This window comes from Synchiropus splendidus, chromosome 5 (assembly GCF_027744825.2).
Source record: "Synchiropus splendidus isolate RoL2022-P1 chromosome 5, RoL_Sspl_1.0, whole genome shotgun sequence".
NCBI classification, from domain to species: domain Eukaryota; kingdom Metazoa; phylum Chordata; class Actinopteri; order Syngnathiformes; family Callionymidae; genus Synchiropus; species Synchiropus splendidus.
Window position 1 is genome coordinate 32954611 of NC_071338.1, and position 22371 is coordinate 32976981.

Below are 22371 nucleotides of genomic sequence, written 5' to 3' on the forward strand. Positions count from 1 at the left end.
CCTTTCCGATGTGCTGCAGCTCCCGCTAATACTCGCTCTAGTGCTAACGCTGATGTTAGCGGCTATAATGCTAATGCTAATGGTGCGCTCCAGCCATGCGCAGAGCTGATCCTCGCCAAGTACTTGATCCAAAATGGATTCCCAGAACGTGAGCAGGAAGTGGCGGTTGTGATCAGTGACATATGCCTCAAACAGTGCTGCGTTCCAGTGACCCTGCGCGAAGACGTCACCCGACATTGGAGGTTGGATATCGGGAGAAATCGCACCATTTTGCAAGATCGCGATCCAAGATGGCTTCCCCGAGTGTAAACAGGAAGTAGAAGTTTAGAACAAATGAAATACACCAGAGGAAACAAACTCTGCAAATGAGCATTTCCTCTTCATCCTGTGGGATTTGTTGTTGCACATATTTATCAAGAACTTGCTTATGTTCTTATGAGACCAGCGTGTGTGGACGTCGCCATCTGCTTCTCTGACCTCAGTGAGTGGAACACGCTGAACTTGGCTGTGAGGACGTGCCCAGCTCGGCCCTCTCATCCTCCTCATCCGGTGGGTTTTCCACTATCAAATCGGACGTGTTTTTCAAGACGTAGCTTCCAGCATGAGACATCGCTATCTTCTTTTCTTGCTTTGGTCACTGGAAGTCCGCTCCTGACTTGCCACTGAACGTGCGCAGGCAGCAGCGCACTGGTGCTCACCCAACTGGGTGCAGGACAGACACACAACAGCTTTTCCCCGTTGGCTGCGCTACGTAGCTACACTGTTTAGCTTTTGTTGATCTCTAGTGTCTCCTCAGAAATTCATCATCTTTGGCTGCAGATACAGGAGAATGTTGTTTCTCACCTTTGTTTTTGACGCCGCTGATTTGACTGTGATCAAAGTAACTGGAAAACTTGTGCAGGGATTTGGATGAAATTATGAAAATGGAAAGTGAAAGTGTGAGTTTCTCACAGGATTCTTTAACAGAGGGAGCCACTGCCGGCTCTGGCGTCAGATTGCCGTTTGGTTTCGATCGAGACGCTGTCCTTGTGTTGGGGTGGACTGAAGCGGCTTGGAGGAGGGTCGCGCTCCCCGAGTGCTTTTCAACTGGCGAGCTGCGCTGCTTGAGCGAAGAACGAAGAGGAGGAAGATGTTTGGTGGTGAAGATCTGTCGAATCTTCTGAAGCCGCCGGCGTCAGGTTCAAAACAGTGGCACTTAGCTCTGATCACAGATGAGGACATGAATAATTCAAATGCTTTCATCGGTTGCAGGGAGATCAAACAGACGTGTCGCGACACAGGAGCATGTTTCCAGCGAGGCTGCGAGGCAGCGCACGGCCGTCCTCCATGTTGAGCTTGGGCTGAGCGCCGGAGGTCGACCTGGACTCGGTTCAGGCTCCGCAGCACTCTCAGCGAACGACCTTCACTGACCTGAGACAAAGCAGCCCGGAGCCCAGACGTCTGAAGAGGGATTGAGTCTTGTAGCTGACTCTGACTCAGGCTCCCCTGCTTCCACGTGACTCGCTGAAGAGACTCAGAGGGGATTCAGTTTCTAATTTGTCCACAGTTACGGTTACACGCGGCTGGCATCCTGCCTGATGGCATCACTTCCTGTTGCACTGTCTGTGGGAACTGTGATTTGCCATCTTTGGTTGTATTCATGTTGTGAAACCCGGTCACCAGCTGGAGCGACTCAAGCCTGCTGGCTGACAACTTTTTTGTTTTTTTCCTTTTGTAATACTGAAGTTTGGAGGGTCTTAATTGTTAGGGTCTTAATTATTATTTATGCAGAATTTTTTAGATATGTTTTTCAGAAAATTCCATTTTATTATTCATATTTGTATAGTTTTGCATATATTTATAGTTATTAATTTGTATATAAAAACATTTCTCAACTGTCTGAAAAATGTATTTGGTATTTTTAATCAAGAAAAATTCCATTAAAATGAACAAAACTTAAACATAATTTTCGGGTTTGATTCTTCTTCTTGTTATTTTAAACCTTTAACTTGTACAGGTCTGTGGGATTCTTCTGCACCATAAGTGGGACTCGCTAGCAACTCGAGCAACTTCTGTTTTCTTTTTTATTTAATGTGAATGAGTAACTGCTAAAGCTGTTTAAAGGAATTTAGTTTTCCATTTTTCTTAATTTGATTTCGTAACACCTCTGTGTCACCTGAATGCTTCATTCCTGCTCCCCGTTTTTTTTTTCCTTAATAACAAGCTTTCACCTTCACACCACCAGAGGGCGCCACTCTTGGTCGAAGCAGCCAGCCTTTCCTTAATATCTCGAGCAGAGTCAAGTTGTTTCCCGTCGTCTCGCTCATTTACGTCAAAACCTTCGCGTGTCCCCCCGCCCCCCACAGCGCCGTCTTTATTCTGACCGGAGTGATTTATCGCGGCGCTGTCGCAGAGCCGCGAGGATGATAGTTCCTGCCCTCTTCCTGGCAGCCTCCCAAGGACGAGCGGCGGAAAGCAATCGCTATTAGTGCGCGCGGCGGGTCCCGGCAGATAAATATAGGTCGGCTTTTAGCAGATGAGCCGCGGCGCCATCAATTAAGATTAGGGCGAGTCCTATCCCGGTGTCACGGCGAACAACATGATGGCGCTCTCTCAATGCCAGAGGTAAGATGAACGCCGACCGGCCGCGCTCATCTGCATCGCGGCTGCAGGTTGACAAATAGCTATTGACGTTTTTTCATCAATGGAAGTGACGCGCGTCCGACAGACGCGGCGGCGGAATGAAATTATGCGGGAATTTGGAGACGATCGATGGAGTCGAGCGCCCAGGCCTCGCCCTCCTCCCAGCCTGTGTTTTTGGAAGCTACCTCCACACTCCCGCTCACTTGTCGTCAAGCGCGAGCGCCGCTTCCACTTCCACTTTGACTGTGAGTGATGTTGACAAGACATTCCCGCGTCGGAGAGGACGCCTCGTCTTCTCTTCATTCCGGCTGAAGCCGTTTTGGGTCTTTTCAAATGAAGATTTAGGAGCCGCTTTATTGGGCCGGAGTGACAGCTGCGACTTCATTTGAGGGCTTTCTTAGCGTCGGCGGCGTCCAGGCGGCTGAAGGACGCCCAGCTGACTCCACCTCATGGATCAGAGAGGGAAGGAGAGGAGGGGAAGCTCTGAGGGCCGCTGAAGACGGCGCTCTTCCAGCAGCTGGTGCTGGGAGATCTGTGGCTCATTTGGTCCGACACACAGCCGTCACACGTGCACACAGATGATGACACGAGACATCAAATTAGAACTCACTCAGAACTTCAACTTTCAAAGGGAGCTCAGCAAACAAGAGCGAGAAGTCAACAGTTAAAATGAAATGAGATCAAAACAGAGAAAAAAAAAGAAACTTTGTTAAAAGAAGCAAGATGGAGGCAGAAATATTAATAAACCATGAATAAATCCAAAACCTTTCAATTTCAAAGCATAAAAAGCATAAAAGGAAAAAAAATATGACAAACAATAATGTGAAAATGAAACAAACTATGACTACAAAATCTGTTCCAATATAGAAAATGATGAATGATAAATTGTAATAAATAAAGAAGGGTATCACTGAAAGTGAAAAAAACACAAAACCAGAAGACAAGCAGACAAAGTGGGAAACAAAACAGTAATGCTCAGAATTGTGGTCACAAAAACAGCACCAGTGTCCACAACAAGAAGCTGTGAGAAAAAAAAAACAGCCCCTCGGAGTTCGTATGTAAAATTCAATAATGAGAACAAAAAATGGATAATAGGAGTAAATAAGTTCAGGATGAATTGAACAAGGAGAAGATGAACATACAAAAAATAAAGAGTTTAAAACAGTGGACATTTGAATGTAAAATGAAACGTCATTAAAAAGAGTGGAATAAAAAAAGTACAATCAAAATTACAGGAAAGAAAAAAACAGAACAAAGTAAATGTTGTAAAACTGCTGAAAATACACAAGTAAATCAGGATCCCACTCAGTCACGGTGGCTACAGTCGGGTCGAAGGTCGTGACCTCCAGTCGCTCAGTGAGAAAACGTCTCTGGCTGGTTCTGACGTCTGGGCTCGGGCCACCTCTCTCTCTCTCTCTCTCTTTACCTCTCTCCACCTCTCTCTCTCTCCCTCTCTCTCTCCTCCTCTCTCTCTCTCTCTTTGTCTCTCTCTCTCTCTCCCTCTCTCTCTCCTCCTCTCTCTCTCTCTCTCTCTCTCTCTTTACCTCTCTCCACCTCTCTCTCTCTCCCTCTCTCTCTCCTCCTCTCTCTCTCTCTCTCTTTGTCTCTCTCTCTCTCTCCCTCTCTCTCTCCTCCTCTCTCTCTCTCTCTCTCTCTTCTCTCTCTTCCCTCTCTCTCTCTCTCCCTCTCTCTCTCTGGCCGAGTTGGGACAGCGAGTCTGGGGCTCTTCTCCGGTCCGGACCATCACTCTCTCTAATTAGCTTCTCTCTTCTGAAATCACCGCTGCGGCGCCGCTCGCCGTCGGACCTCACCTGACTCTAATTAGGCCCTTTGGAATATTAGCCGGGTCTTTGTTCCTGCTTCCTCTCATTAAGGAGGCAGACAAACGAGCCTCCAGAACCGCTGTCACCACTGTCCTTCCAGCGCCGGACAATCGGGTCGCCCCCCCCACATGAGCCCTGCCGCTGTAGAACCAGCGCCAGGCTGCTGAGGTCAACGTTCACCTGGAGTCCGGACCTGTTCAGAGCCAGGGCCTCATTTCTGGTCTGTGGGAGGAAACCAGAGCGCGGAGGGAGAAGCTCCGAACCTGAGCCAGAACCGCCGCGCCATCGCGCCCTGCATCACGTGAGCAGAGGTGGCGCTTGTCAAACGTGACGTGTTCACTTGCTGATGGATTTGTGGACGTGTTTTGTTATGAGCGTTGCCTCCAGACGTGCCAGGAGACGCGCCCCCCCCTCCTCCTCCCGGGGCCCCTGAACGCCGGCGCCGCGCCGTGCATGAGTGCTAATTTGTGTCGAGCTAAGAGCAACGTCCCGGCTCATGAAGAAAAGATGAACAAACATGGTGCGCTCCACGCAGTTGCTGTTCTCCAGCGGAGGGAGCCCTGGGCCTGCGGGGCGCTGACACCGCCGCTGACCTCTGGATTGGTATTCCGGTGCGCCGCTTCGGCCCGTGACCCCGGGAAACCAGACAATGTCTGCGTGCGACCGCTTATCGCAGGTCACGACTTCTGTGTGGAAATAATTGGCGATGATGGTGAGTTCGGGCCGGGAGGGATTCTGTTTTTCCCCAAAAGTTGAGCTGAATTTTTAACTCGAGTTTGACAAGGAGAGAAGCTCAGCAGGAGTTTCGGACGGCCAGTAATGGTGAAGACTCAAGCGCGGCTCTGACTCCTTAATGAAGCCAGACGCCACCGACTGTAGCGCCGTGTCACGAGACCTTTCTTTAGTTTGTTTTTTTTACCTCCGCCATGGAGGCACTGGTTCGTCTCGATTTCCAGGCAACAAGTGAGGTGGGACAAGGAACTAATGATGGAGTTTTGGGAGTGACCCGGACCACCGTCTGGATCCAGGAGCTTTTAAAATGATTCTCCAACCATTTTTGGTGGTTGTGAAGTGGCACCTCTGTTCAACTGGAAGCTCGACTGAATCCAACACACATACAACACCAACAAATTGTTATGTGACTGTGGGACAAATGCTGTTCACTCCACTGTGTAGGTGCAGATATGAGACTCAATGGTTACAGCTTTCACTCTGCTTGGAGTCCTTTTCCTCTGTCTGGAGAGAAGCTCAGTCATCCAGGAGAGAGTCAGAGGAGAAGCACCGCTCCTCCGAGACTGGGCTTTCTACGCCTCTATTGTGCATCCGTGATGAGGAATCCCGGCCACATCTGACTGGGAGGAGGCCCCGGGGCAGGTCCATGACATGCTGGAGAGGTGACCTTCCTCACTGGACCTGGAACACTCTTTACTTCAGCTGCTGCCCCAGGACCTGACCTCAGATGACCAGTATGAGCTGTACTTCAAGATACAAGGACCACACCCCGAGGTTGGACTCCCTAGTCAAAGAATCCTCACCATCCCCGAGTCGTGATGTGCTGAGGAGGCTTCATGAAACAGCTCATCTTCACAGCTCAGTAGGTGGCGCTGTGTTTAAGTTTGATTGACAAGATGGTTCAAAGGTTTTAGTCCAGAACAGCGCCATCTAGTGGGACCTGAAGAACACAATGGGACACCATCAAGTAGACGATGCAAGATGTCTTTCTATAGTGTGAACAGGAAGTAGAAGGTTGGAGAGAAAATGATCTTCTTCATCCGGCGGATTTCCACCAGTTGCTAATGTTCAGAGGAGGCAGCATCAGACTAGCGTTTGTGGACGTGGCCATCTTGTTTTCCAGCAGACACTGGCTTCCTGTTTGTGGCGCTCCAGTGTCAGACGGGGTGTCGGATTCTCAGCATCTGCCCAGCTGTTGGGCGCCGCGCCGCGCCGCTTGCTTGTCTCGCTCCGAACATCTGTGTGTTAGTGACACTGGTGCTCAGCCAGCGACACACACTTCATGAATTATGAAGCTGAGAGCAATTATGGCTTTTATACCAATGAACCCAAACATGCCGCTTCTGAAGTGGGTCAGTCCTGGTTCCTGCAGCACACCTGAGCGACGGCTATCAATTATGAAGGACTGTGGTTGTGCAGCGGAGCGCGGCGGCGTTAGCATACGCATGATGGCGGCGGTGATCTTCATTAAAATGCCAGTGTCTCTTCGTAATATTTACTCGCTCGCTGGGCTCGGATCAGGAGGTCGGTTCTGCTCCATTAACATCGCAAATAAGTGCACGGACTCGTGTCCCCAGCACTTGTTCGTCATCCGCCAACCTTTAGTGAAGACCAGGTGGCTCCCCTCACTTTTCATGTCGACAGTCTCATCTACAAGTTGACAGACATGTCTACGAGTCCTTGTTCATGTCTACAAGTCCTCAGTCTCATCTACAAGTTGTTTGTCAGGTTTTCAAGTCGACAGTCATGTCTAAAAGTCAACAGTCTCCACTACAGATTGACTCGTTGAGTCATGTTTACAAGTCATCGGTCTCATCTATATTGACCCTGTCTACAATGTCTACGACTCAATAGTCACCCATACAAGTCAAGTCTCATCTACAAGTCGACAGTCTCATCTCCAAGTTGTCAATCATGTTTACTAGTCAACAGACATGTCTAAAATTTGGCAGCCACATCTACAAGTCAAAAGTTTCATCTCCAAGTCTTGAGTCATGTCTACCCCGGTCTCATCTACAAGTTGTCCATCATGTTTACTAGTCAACAGTCACATCTACAAGTCATCAGTACTAGTCAGTACTAGTCAAGAGTCATGTCTACTAGTCGACAGTTACACGACTACAGGTCTTCAGTCACGACGACAAGTCGACAGTCACGATCAGACGTCCGCTGTCCACACCAGGTCCACACAAGCACAGTGGGACACGGTGCGCTGAGAATCCTGGCGGGTTTGGGCCGGTGCCGAGGAGTTTCCCGCCGATGTGAAAACGTGAAGCGTGAGCTCGCAGCTCCACACGGAGGCGTGAAGAGTGGAGCGGAGTTAACTGGATCTGCTAGAGTAAACATTTAACTTGAGAATCAAAACGGCGCCCCCCGAGGCAACCGAACCCAATTGTCAAATCCACTGAAGAGATGTTCCGACCCGAGGGAAACTTCAGCGCATTTAAATAATTCATGCTGATTCCTACAACAACTATTAGACGATTTCAGGCACCGCGCGCGCGTCGCGGAACTAAATATAAACTCCGGCTTTATGAGAGTGTTTGGTTGAATAATAAACCGCCGCGATGACAAATGAGGTGTCACGGCAACGGCAACCCGAGCTGACACCTCGCCGTTTCCTTACCGTCATTAAAAGAAGATCAACAAGGAGCACTTGCTCTCATGGTTGAGGAGAACTTAATAAGAAGATACGGCGCCGGCACGTTTGGCAGGAGACGGCGGATCATTTGGAATCGTGATTTATAGGGACGGCGATGGAGGTGGGGTTGCAGCTCCGACGCGAGGCTTGCGTCAGCCGCGGCTTTTAGGGATGGAAGCGTGTGAGGGCTGAAGACAAGCGGAGGGGAGCCTCCCCATGATGATCTGGTCCCTCAGATCAGGCGCGTGGAGGTCCAGTGGAAGGTGGTGACGTGGCGAAGCCTCAGTGGAGGCAGCTTCAGGAAGCTTTGTGAGCAGCAAAATATGCGTTTAAATGAAGATACAAACGCTTTTCTACGTGCAAAACAACCCAATAAACAACATGGCCGATATCAATAAAGTGTTTTCAGACATACTGACTCGCAGCACAACGCAGGAAGTGATTCAGCCTCAGGTTGGAACCCCACCCGACTTGAGAGGGTTTCCTGCAGGCACTCCAGTTTCCTCCCACAGTCCAGAACATGCAGACGTAAACTGATGACTCTAAAGGTCCATTCTGTTCCCTTTACGTACAAAAATGTCTCTGGCCTTTTCAACCTTGTTCCCGTCACTGATCACATGCGTCCATGCTTCTTTACGTATTCACCCATATATCCAGCAGGGGGAGCAGCCCAGACTCAAATGTGGACGACAACAACAAACTCCAAAACCAACATGGCGACTGTGGAGTCAGCATTGGCCATGTTGCTCTGGCACAGAAGAGGAAACGGAGGCAGCGTTTCAGGAGGCGGTGGTCGGTGAGGACGTGAAATATATCACCACTGGAGGACGGAGAGTTTCCACCATTGTTACGTCTTCTTCCTGTCTCACTAGAGCTGCGTATCACAGTAGTAACAGCAGCACTGCCCCCCATGGTTTCCAGTGGTACTGCTCCGTTTGGTCCAGGGCCATAAGCTCTGTGAGCCCCTGCCTCTGGCCCCTGGTAGCTGGGATCGACCTAGGTACCAATGACTCTACTAGGGAACTTGTGGAAGTAAGTTAATGGCTGAATGTAAAAGTTTTCTACTTTTTGGGAAAAATAAAATAAAATAATAATAATAATGCATGAAAAGCAATAAAAATCAAACACCCCTAAATTAACAATAAATGTAATAACGTACGATTAATATTATATATGACTTAATTCACATATTTGCCAAATGGTACTCACAAGGATAGTGTTTTGTCAAGAATTAGTCCCCACAAAGTAGGATAAACAGACCTACCCATGCACACACACCTACGGACGTTTTCCTCAGTGTGGTGCTGGACTGTGGGAGGAAACCAGAGTTCTGGAGGTGACTGACACTAACACTGGAGAACCGTCCAATTCCACACCAGACTCTGGAGTCATGTCTCTCCTGTGCCTCCGTGAGTGAAGATCATTTCCCTGAAAGGCTCCTCTTCATAACACTGGTAAAAACACTTTTTGCTGCTCAAACGAGACATTTGAAGAACAAACAGAGCCGCAGGAGCTCAGTGGATCCACGTCCACCCTCAGAGCTCCAGCTGCCATTAGCGACTCGCTCGGAACGTTCCTGTCTCCAGAACTCAAATTCCTGGTGAGAGTTTCTTCCAGATCACTTTCCCAGTTGTGAGCAACGTGTCACTCCAGCACGGCGGGGGTCCGGGCTCCGCTCACGGGCCGCCGTTCCCCTCCAAACCCACTCATGTGAGAGCTGATGGGACCGGCGGCTCGGATCTGATGGCTTCAACGTCCGATGAGGAATTGATCCGACAAGCATTCAAGGGTAAATCATTTCCAGGAGCTAATGACTTCGGAAGCGGCGGCGGGAGAGGGAGTCGGCTCCAGGAATCCCATCCTGCGTCTGCACACTGGCCTCGACCAAAGTCTGGCCTCTGTGCTCTGACTCCTGAGAGTCATCTCTGTGGGACATGAAGGGGTTAGAGTCGCAGTCCTGACTGCAGTGGAGGCTTCACTGTCAACTCAACGGAGGCAGCAGGACAGGACGCTGCTGTGACCCGGGATCGATTCCATTCACGTGGCAGTGATGTGAAAGGGTTAATCATCAATCACAGTATTGATCACCCAAAGACACGGCAGGGTTTAATGTTGTCACACAGGTGATTAAAGTGAGAGTCAGGTGGCATGAACGGCTCTGCTGGGTTTCACTGGCGGCGAGGGTGAGGCAGCGTGAGAGGGTGAACTGGAGCCAGCGGGGAGTGATGTGGTGGAACATGAAGTGGTGATGTGACAGGGTGAGGGTGAGGCAGCGTGAGAGGGTGAACTGTAGCCAGCGGGGAGTGATGTGGTGGAACATGAAGTGGTGACGTGACAGGGTGAGGGTGAGGCAGCGTGAGAGGGTGAACTGTAGCCAGCGTGCAGTGATGTGGTGGAACATGAAGTGGTGACGTGAAAGGGTGAGGCAGCGTGAGAGGGTGAACTGTAGCCAGCGTGCAGTGATGTGGTGGAACATGAAGTGGTGACGTGACAGGGTGAGGGTGAGGCAGCGTGAGAGGGTGAACTGTAGCCAGCGTGCAGTGATGTGGTGGAACATGAAGTGGTGACGTGACAGGGTGAGGGTGAGAGTTGCTTTCCAGGCTGGAAGCCTGGCCACATTGGTCGAGATCAGGGTGAGGTCAAGGGGTTAATGCCGTCACACCACTGTGATCGAGGTGGGACATGAACGGGTTAAAGGTCAAGACGCTATTGATCCATTGGACCTGAGACAGGAGGGAATTAAGTAAACTGTTGGCAGAGCAGTAACAAAAGGAGCATGAAGGGGTGAAGTACCAGCAGCTGGTGATGAGGCTTCAGTGTTACAGGGTTAAGGAAACAGTGTCCTAACGTTCAGAGGCCGCTAGGTGGCGCTCTTGCTTTGGAAATGATGTAAGACAGACATGAAGCCTCATTTACACTTAAATACTGTGTCATGAAGCCTCATCTACACATTTCAATAATGTGTCATGAAGCGTCATCTACTCTTCAATACTGTGTCATGAAGCCTCATCTACTCTTCAATACTGTGTCATGAAACCTCATCGACACTTCAATACTGTGTCATGAAGCCTCATCTTCCCTTCACCCATGTCCTGATTCTCAGAGCTCAGTGGCTGGCGCTCTTGACTAAAACACGATGAAATGGTCGTTCAAATCAAAGATTTTAGTCAGATGATGTCACCTAGTGGCTCTGACAAAAGTTTAGACAGCATCACAACAGAGATTAAATAGGAGTGAGATGTGAGGGTGACGTGAAAATGTTGCATCAATATTTATGGGAGAGAAATGAAGGGGTTAAGTGTTGGCACCAGGGCGAACTGCAGCATCAATAGAGGGCTACAGTGTGTGCGATAGTGTCGCCATCACAGGGTTGAATGGCGTAGTAAAGTGACAGGGATTATGAAGGGGTTATGTCCATCAGTACTGACGGAGCGTGACATGAATGAGTTAATGTTGCTGCAATATTGATGAATATGAGCTGCGTGGGAACCTAAAGGGGGATGATGCTGGTGTCATGCTGCTCATCAATATGAGCGTGGGGTGATGTCATGGGGTCAAGTGAAGTGAGAGTGAGCAGGTCTGACTTGGTCACATGGAGTGACAGGCTTGAGATAAAGAGCGGGCAGCATCGCCACGGCTGCAGCGGATGTTGCAATATGGACGTTAAAAAAGCGGGGAGGGACATGAAGGGATGAATGTTCATCAGTTAGTTTGGAGTCACAGTCAAAGGAAACACCCTCATGAACAATGTAGACGGTTTGTCAGGTGGAGAGTAGTGTCATGTGTTCAGGCGGGAGAGCAGCCGACGCTGAAGGTGGTGATTCACGGAGGCTGGGAGCTGCGTGACACGGGAGCAGGCGATGAGCTGGAGGGGCGTGTGAAGGGTTAAATCTGGCCTCACTCACCCGGAGATGGCAACACGAAGGGGTTAAATGCAGCCACTTTAAGGGACTAACATGATCCGTGGGCGACCCCTGAGGTGAACCTTGTTCCACAGACTCCAGGTTTAAATGATCACATGACCGAGTCAATGTCGAGGCTCAATCGAGACGTGGGGGGGCGGGTCCCCCATTTTCAGACAGCTCTGCCCCTGAGAAAATATGTTGAGTAATACGAGTACGAGTAAGTGAGCGCACCAACCCCATCTTAGCTTCCCTCCACTGGCTGCCTGTGGCTTTTAGAACCGATTTTAAAGTTCTAAATGGTCTTGCCCCTCAGTATCTAGTGGAGCTTTGAACCCCCTACGTTCCTCCGCGGTCCCTGAGGTCAGCTGACCAGCAGCTCCTGGAGGTACCTAAGACCAAGCGGAGACCAGCCGGTCTCAGTCTGTGCCCCTCCCCCCGCCCTCCCTCTCCATGTTAGACACCATCACTGTCCACTTTTAAAACACGGCTTTGGCTTTCATACAAGCGCACAGCTGATCTTTTTAGTCATTTTTAGTGTACCTGTCCTGTCTTAATTTTATGTATTTATTGTTTTTACTATCCTGATTGTACAGTTCTACAGCACTTAGTGACAACCTTGTATTGCTTTTTAAGTGCTTTATAAATAAATCTGGTATGGTATGATTACCGACCGCGTCTGATGCCGGACTGAAGCGACCAATCACAGCTCAGACTGAGGAGCACGAGGGTGGAGGCGGTTCGGCGGGAACATACCTCAGGAGGTGGACTAGAAAGGGAGGGGTCGGGGGGCCACCGAGGGGCCCCAGCTCGAGCGGGAAGGCGCCATGGAGGAGCCTCAAGGAAGAGGTGGCGAGCTCACGGATTCCCGCCGCCAGCGAGACTTTCGATAAGACCCTGGGCCGCGGTCCAACACCACAACAGCACTGCTGGTAAAAGCTGTCAGCCGCGGCAAATGGAGGCTCGCCGGGACGTGATTGGATTTACCTCCGTCCTGCGGCTGGGAACATGTGTTCCCCTCATCCCCAGAGCCGCTGTCACTTCCCTGACAGCGACGTCTTCCTCCACCCCGGGGAGCAGCGTGGCGAAGCGCCCGCAGCTATTTACCAAACACTCATTGTTTCATCTGCAGTCGGCGGCCCGGCAGCCGCCACCTCTCATTCATCAGTGACAAAGCCCTGTTTAAGTGCCTGTTGTCGTGACCTATCCCTGACTGACGCTGGCATTTAAGAAATACCAGCCGCCAGGTGGGAGGGGCCAGCGCCAAGTCTGAAGACGAGGCGCCATGAATATGGAGCTCCACAGAACAAGCTGTCAGCCGTGTGACAGAGTCGGAGGTGAGTTCAGTGTGACGCGGCCAAACCACACGCCGCCTTTAATTACCTGAGATAACGAGCCGCTCGCTCACAAAAGCCTCTTTCACGCCGGCGATCACCTGCAATCAATACCTGCCCGCCAGCGATGGATGCCCTCCGCCGTGTTATTGTGGAGCTGCCGACGCTCGCGTTATTTGTGGCGCAACAGTGGGAGGACGGCTCCATCATCATCGGCAGCTGCTAGCTATTTGTCACCGTGGCAACCGTGTCTGGTCCAGTCCGGTTCCTCTCTCGACTCCGCCCCGTGCGTCCAGAGCCAGTGGCTCCGCTCCACGTCCGGCGAGTCGCCTGGACCACAGTCTGGACCACAGTCCCGGCACCTTCCCTGTCGTGCTCAGGCTGGTGGGTGGGTTCGGATGCGGCTGTGTTGCAGGCCCCAGGGCCACGTGCAGGAGCCTCACATGAGCTGCTACCAGACACGTCAGGTGAAAGAAGACTCTTCCTTTCATAACTCAATACATCACTTTCCCAGTGTCTCTTGTCTCTCAGAGAGTTGACAGGACATTGAACTAAGTATATTGAAATTAATTGCCTTCACATCACCTTCCTTTTTCCTGATTTATATGCAAATAAAAAAAACAACTACGTTTTATTATTTCCAAGTCATCATTGGCTCCAGGTTCCCTGTTCACGGATTCATCCGTCAGCAGAACAACGCCACGGTTGGTGGCTTCGAGTGATGAGCTGGTGAGGCTTCATGAAACAGTGTCCTCATGTTCACAGCCCACTAGGTGGCGCTGTCCGCCCTGAAATCTGAGGGTTTGACCGACTGTTTCAAAGAAACCTCACGCCATGTTTCAACCGAGAGCGCCACCTAAGGAGCTCTGTGAATGAGACTGTTTCATGAAGCTTCGTCGACCCATCACCGATGATGATGTGAAACTATTATATGTTTATATTTAGATATATTTTAAGTCGCTCTAAAGCCAAGTCTGAAGCATGTGGAATGCCAGGGGTGCCACATTAACAGGGAACAGTGGAAGTATAGTAGTGGAAATATATTTAGAAATATGTAAAAACTGACACAAGTATAGTCATCTGTTAGCCTGCAAGGACATAAATACACACCGAAATGTGAGTACAAATGAGGAAATATGTATGTGTCACATCCTGTTGTGAGAAGCACCCGCCCCTCCATCAATATGATTGGTTAATGCATTTCTCAAAGGGGCGGGGTTTAACATCCACCCACTCCCCACATGTCTCGGTTGAGTAAGTGAGAGGAGCAAAACAAGGAGGTGGGAATAAAGTAACATCGACCTGCTCGACTTATAGCCACCTGTACTTATGACCACGGCCAGCAGATGCTTTTTTTCTTTTCCTAATTCAATGTCTGGCACCGCAGCACGTAACAGCCCGACAACTCGTACGACACTGACGCCAGCACCGTATCCCAGCATCTCACTCTCTCACAGCCATCTGCCACTACAGTCGTACCTATAACCCTCTGTTTTGAATGGCATTTGACCTACGTCCAATCCGACTCATGACTGGTTGGTTGGAACCGATCCCGGGCGTAAGTCGGGTACGTTACTTCTAGGCTTGTTGGAAGTACATGAGGAGGAAAAGAGGAGTCTGTGAAAGAGTTGTTGGAAATGCAGATTAAAAAATGTGGATAAAGGCATTTCCTTACGTTCTCATTTCTGTGTGCATTTGTCAGTACAAGCTAATAGATGACTATATATATGCCAATTGACGTTTTTCCAGATGTAATTCCACTTTGTTTCCTGTTGATGTCTGCGTTTTCATCATTTCACTCTGGCGCTCCTGTCTTTCCACAGAGGCCGAGTGACAGCAGCTTTGGCTTCAGTGTGGCCATCTTCCAGTCAGGATGTTTGGCTCCATGTGGGGCGGCCAGTGCACTTCCCCAGCTGATGACTATCCAGCAGCAGCAGCAGCTTCTCTTCTCCACCTTGATCGTCTGGGTTCACCTGAGAACTGGACGAGTGTATCAGACCGTGTCGTGTCAGGTGAGCATCACACCTCCTCCTCTGATCCCTTCTTCTCCCCTTCAGCCCCATGACTCCATTTTCCCACGGATCACCCCGTTTAACCGGACAAAGCATACGGCGGCTCGCCCGCCGATCCGAACAAAGCAGCTCTCCCACTCTGGAGCGGGGCTGGGGGGAGGATGAGAACGAGAACCCAGGCCTCCGGTCGGTGTCAAGCCGGGCCGCTTCTCCGCATTCAAAGGCGGATTTTCACATTATGATTCCGCTGCCGTGGAGTCGACACTTCAAAGATCCTATTACAACGTCGGCCATTAGCATTCACGGCGCGGTGCGCGGCCGAGTCCAGCACCTGAATGGGGAAACGGAGGCAGGATTTGCGAGGAAGAGGCCGGTGCAGGATCACACAGCCCGGGAGGATGACTGAAGAGGTTTGAATGCTGATGGATCTGTGAATATTACAGCAGTCACCGCGAGTTTGAACTCTGGAAGCACTACATGAGTCAGCGCCGGCTCCCTTTGTAGCCGCGTCTCTGCCCCACTCACCTGTCCAGCACCTGCAGCAGAGGTGAGGAGTCCAACCCGAGGAGAGCCTGGAGGAACACTGAGGTCCCTCCCTCAGGATGACTTGGGATGCATCCACTTAGTCCAGGATTCCCACATTAAAGAGGACCTCATGCCCACTCTAAGCTTGTTTCCTGTCTCATGGACACTTGTAACCCACTCATGGACGTCTCTAGTCCACTTATTAACGCCTCTAGTCCACTCATGGACGTCTCTAGTGCACTTATTGACGCCTCTAGTCCACTCATGGACACTTGTAACCCACTCAGGGACGTCAGTAGCCCACTCAGACATTCTGAATGACGTCTCAAGTGCACTCATGGATGTCCCTAGTCCTGTAATGGACGTCTCTTGTAGACTCATGGAAGTCCATAACCCACTCATAGATGCCTCTAGTCCACTCAAAAACACTTGTAACCCACTCAGGGACGTCAGTAGTTCACTCATGGACGTCTCTAGTCCACTCATGGACACTTGTAACCCACTCAGGGACGTCAGTAGTTCACTCATGGAAGTCCGTAGCCCACTCAGACATTCTGAATGACGTCTCAAGTCCACTCATGGATGTCCCTAGTCCATTCATGGACGTCTCTAGTCCACTCATGGACACTAGTAACCCACTCAGGGACGTCACCAGTCCTGTCATGGACATCCTTTACTCACTCATTTTACCAGTTTACCACTCACGAAATCTTGGTCTGCTCATGAACGTCTTTAACCCACTTATAATAGTCTAAAATCTTTCGTCCTCAGGTGTTTGTTTGGATCTCACTGTCAGTTACAGTTGCTTAACTGTCGATGAGGGTCACAGTCTCCACCCGTGGAGGGCTGGACGTTCCAGCCTCTGGTCAGTGGCAGTTCCAAGTCCAAGTCCAGTCTGGTCTTCACGGACGCAGGTGCAACTTCTTTCAGGTTGCTTCCCGACGTGATGCAGATTTCTGGTGTTTTCAGCCTCGAAGCACCTTCATGTCCCTGTCTGGACGACTCTAATCATCTCTGTGATTTATTCATTTTAGGAAGCTGAAATATTGATCTCCTCTGATGGTTTGGTATCTTCATAGAACCCGAAAGTTGCAGCATCAAAGTCCGACGCCTGGCGAAGCCTCATCCACTTTTAATGCGGATGAAAGATTCATCCGGTTAATGCCATGTCACTGGCGTGTTTGAAGGCAAGCCTCCATCACCAGGACGCTGCGCGGAGATGAGCTAGCCGCTAGCCAGTGCCGCTAAACTGCTGCCTTTAGAAGACCAGCTTCACTCATTAAACAAGTTCGACTCACTTGAAAGGCACTTCTCCAGCGCTGTTGTGTGGCAGGCCATTGTTAGTGCGTCTCTCTATTCACTGCGAGTTGTCAATAGGGAGTGTGTGTGTCGCCCGAGGTTTATTCTCTTCAGAGTGCTTGAGATGCGCGCGCGCTCTCCCGCTACACCCCACAAGCTGTTTGCTCTGCTTCATTAGCTCCCGCCGTCGAACACTTGATTGTGTCGCCGGTTTCCAAAAGTGCTGCCCACTGGCAGAGCCAGACGTCCGCCATTACACCGGGACAAATGTTGTGGTTGCAAAGAGCCGGCGGTGCCACCAGATCGCTGCCTGGAAAAAGTCTTTTTACGATGTGGATATTCAGTGGTTTTGGAGGCGCTCGGAGCGCCGACGTCTCATCAGCGGCACTTCATCTTCGACGCAGGAGCCGCGCCAAACTTTGCAAACTGCATTTAAATGTAATAACTCTGGTGGTGGTGGCGAACTTCGCAAATTAAAAACCCAGCAGATTAACGGGAGTTCCATTTCTGCCAGCACACACTTCACATAAACAGCGACGTCTCAGGGACGCTACCGGCTCTGAGCTGCAGTCGTTCATGAGTCAAGTGACGCCTTTGACTCCCAGCCAATGAACAGTGAGGCGCTCCACACATCTGACCACACCAGAGGGCGCCGTGGAGCCCAGAACGTCCAGCCACACCTGCACTCGTTCTTGTTATGAAGACTTGTACCGTCAACGCACCTTACAAAGCATCCAGTGGCAGCTGGTGAACGAGAACTCTAGGGGGCGCTGAGCCAGTTCCAACAAAAACGGCAGCTAAAAAGTACTGATTCACACGGTTTCATTTTAGTCTGAATTTATGTTATGAGTGTAAAAATAAATACATTGATATGTAAATAATAACTTCTATAAATAGACGGATTAGATGACCTATTAGTCCCACGGTGGGGAAATTCAACATGTCACAAAGACATTGAAGATGCACAACAAACCTGAAAGACGTCCACAAAGTATTAGTAAAAAATTAATTAATTAATTAATAATAAAAAAAATAAAATAAATAAAAGTAAAAAAAGTGAAGTCACAAGATATCAAACACATGACAAATAAATATCCGTCATATACAAACACATGACAAAAAAATACAATTATATAAAAAAAAAAAAATCATATAAATAAGTAACACAATCGTCAGTTGTCTCCCCATAAACACAACACCGCAGTCGGCTGAATTTCCAAATGTTCTGCATCTGAGGAAAACAAGAAAAGACTCAGAAATCTTGTGACTGAATTATTTCCACATGAAGTCGTGACTGGATCAGTCCCTTTACCGTCGTCCCAACTGGGTATTCTTTTATGGCGGGTATCAATATATGCTCCGTCATTCAGTTGCGCTCCCCTGACGCAGCGCTCTCAACTCTGAGGCATCCAAGCTCTGCTCATGAAAACACCAGGCACGCACTGAGCAACAGTGGGAGGGAGGGGGTTCGGAAAGTGAGCAAGAGGTAATAGTGTAAAGTGTGTAAGATGTGTGTGGCATAATGGAGGGAATAGTAATCACAAAGTAACAAAGGGGTGCAGTTATTTCCCATCACTGTAGAGAACAGCATCATGGGTTAATCCACAAGTTTTGAATCCGAATCAAATTTATTGCCATGGTCAGTGGGGAGCCCACTAACTAGGAAAGTGTTTTGGAATAACGTGCAGTCAAAAAGTAAATAATACAACAAAATAAAGTTAAATAACAATAAAAAATAAATAAAATAACAACATGGCTGTTCAGGAATTCAACAGTCTGATGGCTGAGGGGAAGAAGCTGTTCCTGTGACGGGAGGTTCTGGTCTGGATGGACCGTAGCCTCCTGCCAGAGGGGAGAGGAACAACAGTCCATGTCCAGGGTGAGAAGGGTCGGCTCTGATTCCACCTGCACGTCTCTGGGTCCTGGAGACATACAGGTCCTGAAGAGGTGGCAGGCTGCAACACATCACCTTCTCAGCAGAACGTACGATGCGCTGCAGTCTGCTGAATGACAGTACTGAAACGATGGTGCAGTGGTGGGTCTTCCATCATGGAACAGGGGGTCATTGACTCATTGGAAATGTCAGTCATTGTGCTCAGCTCTCTACATACGGCACACTGTCACTGAGCACTGTATGTACAGAGCTGAGCACAGAGAACTGACTCAAAGAGTCCAACTCCAGCCATTTCGATCTGTGTCAGTCGCTCATGTTTGGTCATCAGCAGACCGTGCAGCGAGTCGTGCGCCGTCATGGCTGAAGTGGGGAATTGGGGAGGCAGGTATGTGCGAACGAGGGTGGCGTGAGCCCTGATCGGTTCACATCTAGTGTCTGTCACAACTGCTGTTACCAGCGCTGAACCAACACGACAGGTGTGTCCTCCCTGAGTCAGCTCTCCATCTTAAGACGTCAGCACATCCCTCCACTACTGCTGAAACATTAGCATCTGTTTTGTGCTGCTGTTGCTTATCATTAAAACTGAAACTGCGCACAAGTGTTGGCATGTTTGTATCACACTGTAAGAATTTAACTGTGGCTTTTTTCCCCCTCATTTGTGACTTTTGGGCGTCCCACCCCGGATCATCAACGTTGCCCCCTGTGACTCCTGCAAACATGTTCTCTGGAGCTGCCCCTGCAGCAGAGGCACCGACAGCTCACGCGTCCCACCCCAGGCTCCAGGTTCTGTGGTGGCCTCACAGCAGCCGGGGACCTGTTTCCCTGGCGCCCAACTGAAGTCATGGCTGGTTGAATTGTTATTTTGGATTCTCTGCCACAGGTCCTTGTTCTGTGTTGTGTCTTCATGTCTCAAACGCTCACATCTCATGTCCGTCTTCAGAAGCACTCAGACCCCCCCGCTCCTGAAAGCAGCACTCATGGGGGGGGAAGAAAGAGCAGTTATTGAGCACAGGTCCCCCGGGTCGCCGTCTCCTCGTTTGTTAACGACTCACATTTGGGGGAACCATTGATTTCCTGTGGCACTAATTAAGAGTCGGCTCATTAAGGGGAAGAAATACATCCTGTGCAGGTTGTGTTTTCGACTCCTCTCCTGCTCTCTTTACTCCTCCACGTTATTTGTCTCCTGCCTTGTCGAGTCGCAACAGCGGGGAGCCAATCAGAGTTCTGAGGCCCCTCAGAGGGAACGCTTGTGTGTTGTTGAACTGCCGCGTGACTCGTCTGCGTCAACGCTTCAGTCCACCGGCTCCATCACTGACCGGTCCCCCGCCGAAACCTCATCACAGCCCCAGGACTCGACGCCGGGCTAGGTCTCAGGACCTCGCTCAGCAGAGACCTTGGCTGTGTCCCATCTCTCCCCCTGACCCTGGGCTCTGAGCCTCACGCGTCACTGTGGCGTGTCCCACTCCTCCGCACTGGCCGTTCACCACCTGAAATGCTCCCTTCAAACCCAGGGAGCTCCGCAGCTGACCTGAAACCAAGTGGGAATATGAAGTGTGGAGAGATGTCCAGGAGACCAAAGGACTTGATTTCACAACAATGTTGGACAGGACTACAGGGACATGTTAGTAGCCAGGACCACTCTTCCCTGTGTTGACTTTCTCTGGTGCCACACGTCAGCGAGCCAAATGCTCCACCGTGTCCCACAACATGAACAATACCACATGGATGTTCAACAGTAGGTTTGGAGTTCTTCTGAACAAACAACAGTGGGCTAGCATCCAGGCTAATGTTAGCATCCACACACCTCTGACACATCTGTCACCGCAACATAGGCTCCGCCCATTTCTCCTCCACTGGTTCACCAAACCAAGTGAGATGATCAGCACCGATGCAAGAGGTTGCAGAAACGTTGGAGCTGGCATTTCCAAAACATTGTCTCCAACACTGGATATGCAGGAAACAAAACACAGCACGGCAGCCAATGACACGCCGTCATTACGCGTGACCTCATCAAGTCAGTCACTTGACTTGGTGGTCAGAGGGCGCTTCATAGCGGAGGGCGCTCAGAACCAAGTGCTGGTGTCAGGGGGGAGACATGGGACTGGACCTTGGTCTCGCCAGGATTCTTTGGCCTGGACCAGCGGGGACCAACAGCTGCATGGACTTTTTTTTTTGAAACTGCAGTGGTGTAAAACACCTGACCTCCTATGCAGCCACTCAAGTTTTTTTCCTTTCACAGTGCTGGATACCGACTAAAGGCCGGTTCGTAGAGTGTGTGCACTCGTTTTAATGAGGCGTGTTCATGTCAGAGAGGAGAGGGACCAGAGAGCTCTGGAGTCATGTCATCACCCATTACCTTCATTTCCCTGCTGCGTATGGGTGCTTACCTCAGCTGTACTGGTCGGGACCGATTCTTGCTAACACACCTACTGCTGCTGACATTTTATACTTTTTTTTTTTTCTTCTACAAATGTAACGTTCTGTTTGTGTGTGCACTGTAGGGAATTGCTACAGAATTTCATTGTACAGGTGTGTAATGATGATAAAGGCCCCACTCTCCCCACTAGAAAAGAAAGGTCTCACATTTATTCCAAAAGCCAAAAACACTAAGTGGGAGGAACTTGGCAGGGACCTCCATCGACACCTCAGTCTCACCATTTCCAAATTAAACGGATTACTTTCACCTATGACTCCACTCCAGGTAGAATAAACCCCAAATCCACCTTCTCACCAGAAAATTCTGGAGACAATCTGACCCCATCAGAAAGAAAAGCCTTTCACCAAGTCACTAAACCTACAGTCTTGTGCAGGGGGGGTGGCTGGTGTTGGCCATGACGGCCGGTGGTTGGGCCAGGACCTCCCTCTCCTGGAGGTGTGCGATGGAGTCCAGGGCACAGCCACAGACCGGCTTTTTTGAAGATCCGATTCAGCCTCTTCTTGTCCCACATGAGGAGCATCTGACGCCAGCTACCGTGTTTTGAGAGAGGACGGTGTAGTGTTTGGAGGGGAGATCATTGTAATGTTTTTGGAGGAATATCGTTTATTGTCCATGATATATGGTGATTTCAGAAATGTGGACTGAACCGATGGCAGCCCTTTGGGTCACACTGTGCCCTGGGAGTAGCTCGCTGTTGCTAAAAGATTGGCGAGTCCTGCTGTAAGGAAGCGCACAGAGCGGAACCCACCTGCGGGTGGCTTGTGGAGCACATTGAGACTCAGAATTAAAGTGAAGCAGTTTAATGAACACAAAAACATGGGCAATAAACAGACAATAAGGAGTGACACCAGAGCGGGAGAAGAAGACCAAGTCAAGGGACCGAATCAGAAGCAAACAAAAGAACATGTATGGAATAAGAGAAACCAACACTCGCTCGACAACAACACAAAAGCCCCAGGGACACACAGAGCTATACTGTACGCATTGAACAAAAGAGAGAACATGAAGGTGAGACAGAACGCAACACGGAAAATAAAGAGTCAGGTGATGCTCCAACTCACACACAGAAGAGTCAGAAGAACAAAGGCAGGAGCAGAAAGCACGTGGCAGCGAGGACCAGCGCACAGAAACAGTCAGCAAAACCAAGGGG

General features: G+C 50.0%; 1 long non-coding RNA gene across 1 annotated transcript; it reads left to right on the forward strand.

The window, feature by feature from the left end:
* The first annotated feature begins 287 nt into the window (after positions 1-287).
* Positions 288-1557, forward strand: LOC128759640 (uncharacterized). The gene is made up of 3 exons (XR_008414602.1): positions 288-549; positions 954-1178; positions 1252-1557. It is a non-coding gene; the product is annotated as an uncharacterized LOC128759640 (long non-coding RNA).
* The last annotated feature ends 20814 nt before the right edge of the window (positions 1558-22371 follow it).